General features: G+C 43.3%; 1 protein-coding gene across 1 annotated transcript in view; it reads right to left on the reverse strand.

Annotated features, from left to right (window-relative positions):
- The window catches only part of nr5a2 (nuclear receptor subfamily 5, group A, member 2), an 87,462-nt gene that overhangs the window by 31,370 nt on the left and 53,592 nt on the right, over positions 1-2,500 (reverse strand). The gene's annotated exons all lie outside the window — the stretch shown is intronic.

Genomic DNA, 2,500 nt, shown 5'->3' on the forward strand with positions numbered 1-2,500 from the left:
ATCTAACTCTCTAGATGGGAGAGGGAGAGAGAGGGAGAGAGAGAGAGAGAATAAGAACGGCTTTACTCCTGAATCCTAATTACTGACCAATAAAAAGGGAGTGTGGAGGGGGGGGGCATCCACTCTCCTCTCCTCTCCTCTCCTCTCCTCATGCATTCCAGGCATCAGACCCTTCCTTCAACCCTAAACCTCTCTCTCGTTTACTTCCCTCTCTTCCTTAGCCCCGCAGGAAGAACGCCTCAATGTTTCAATCTTTAGCTCGAAGCGCTCCCTCCCTCCTTGCTCTCCTCTTTCTATCTTTCTCTTCCTCTCCATCCCCCACTCCCTTCACTCACTCACTCTCTCTCTCTCTCTCATCTTCTCCTCCATGGCTCACTGTTTTCAGGTGCATTTCGTCTCTGTCGGGTGGAAATCTCATATGTCCAAAACTGTTACTTTTCAGGATTCAATAAAAAAAACGGCTAAAGTAGCAGATCGACAAGCTCACAATGCATCACTTCGCGCCGTGTCTCGAGCTTGCGGATCTGCTACTTTTGATGCTTTTGTGTGATGCTGTAGTATGATCCAGTAAGGCGTTAATTTACGAAAAAAACACAAAAAGTTAGAATACGGAGATAAGAGGTTTCTGCCCGACAGCAACGATTTAATATCTGCAGCCGCAGCACATTTGTCAGGCGGTGGAGTCCTTAGCTGCCACTCACTGTAAGCAGGACCGTATTAAAGTTTTATATTTATTGACAATTCATTAGCATAATTGACTGCACCAGTGCTTTCTGAGCAGAGGTCTGAAGCAAAGCTCTGGGAGGGAAGGGAAAACGGGTCAGGACCCCTCCCCATGCACACATACACACATCGGCACAAGCACGCACGCACGCACGCACTCACGCACGCACGCACGCACGCACGCACGCACGCACCCACAAACACACACAGACACACACGCACACACACACACACACACACACAGACACACACACGCACACGCACACACACACACACACACACACACACACACACACACACACACACACACGCCTTCCAATTTGCAATTAAAAGAATACCTCTCACCTGGAATGTATTCTCTATTGTCAAAATTTCTTCAACCCCACCCTTTTTTTTAATTATCTATCCATCTTTTATCATCTATCTACCTATTATGATAGACAGACATCACAATAAATATCCATTGACTAAAAGATAATAGTGAGAGCTGCTGGATGCGCACATGAAGAGTGTTTTAGCTGCACAGCACCACATAATTATGCCTTTTTTAAATAAAAGCAAACAGTATTTACAAATAAAACATATATGTACAGTCTGTCTCTCTCTGGCTCCCTGCCTGCCAACTATCTATCTACCTATCTCTGTCTCTGTCTCATCTTTGGAGATGAGGAAGCTGCGTTGTTCACTAGCCTGCCCCACCCCCCACCACGAGGTGTCAATCAATTTACATAAAACCAACTGTGCATGAAATAACTTCACTGAAGGATTGGACTTCCTGATGACAGTGCCTAGGGTTATGGCCTCCTAGTCTAAAGTAAAAAAAACACACTAATGTCACTACAGTAGACGTAGCACTCACCCCTGGTGACCCAGGTACCAATCAATCAATCAATCAATAGCACTTTATAATCCCTTCTGGAGAGAAAGGCGAGGTAAATGTATACATGAATAAATCCTCACAATCCTTCAGCCATCATGGAGACCTCGCTTAATCATTCATTCATTCATTCAATCTGTCCAAACGTTGTCATTTTGGGTATGCCTACATTTCTAAAAGAAGGCACATTCTGCGTTTGATCCCATGACAGGGAGCAGAACAAAAGAGAGACAAAATAAAAAGAGACAAAGAACAAATCTATAAAACACAAGCGCTGTTAGCTGATGTTAGAGGCCACAAGAGCAGGATAGAAAGAGACAGACAGAAGCAGAATGACAGGTTTTAAATTAAACCCGCTGGTATTTCATAGATCTTGTCAAGGCCACTTTGAGAAGGACAGCGGACCGCATAAATGATGACAGCATGGCAGGACAACTGGAAAGTTTAGCAGGCCACAGCTATACTGTAGCTAACAACCCAAACATTCCCCTTTTTAAATCTTTATTTTGTTTACTTTAAAAAAAAGAAAGTAAAGGAAGACATAAAGAAAGAAAGAAAAGGTTTTCCGCTGTCAAGAAGCTGCACTGGAAATAAAATAACCCTTCCAGTGGAAGTTAATTTTATGAAAATAATAAGTGATTTCAGACTGAAAAAATGAAGACTTCTATAGTTCTTTCTAGTTAAGATGGACATTGTGTGTGGTTTGAAAAGGGAAGGAGGTTCAGTGTTCTAATCGTTGGTTATTTTAGAGAATTTATAAGGCTATCATAAGGATAGAAGTGAAGAAATGAAGAGTGCGTGCTTGCGTGTGTGCGTGTGTGCGTGTGTGCGTGCATATATACTTTGGACTCACAACATGTAGCCTCCTCGGGTGTCATGTGTCGCCACATTACTGTGCTA

Source organism: Gymnoscopelus braueri (assembly GCF_963280865.1).
Source record: "Gymnoscopelus braueri genome assembly, chromosome: 6".
NCBI lineage: Eukaryota > Metazoa > Chordata > Actinopteri > Myctophiformes > Myctophidae > Gymnoscopelus > Gymnoscopelus braueri.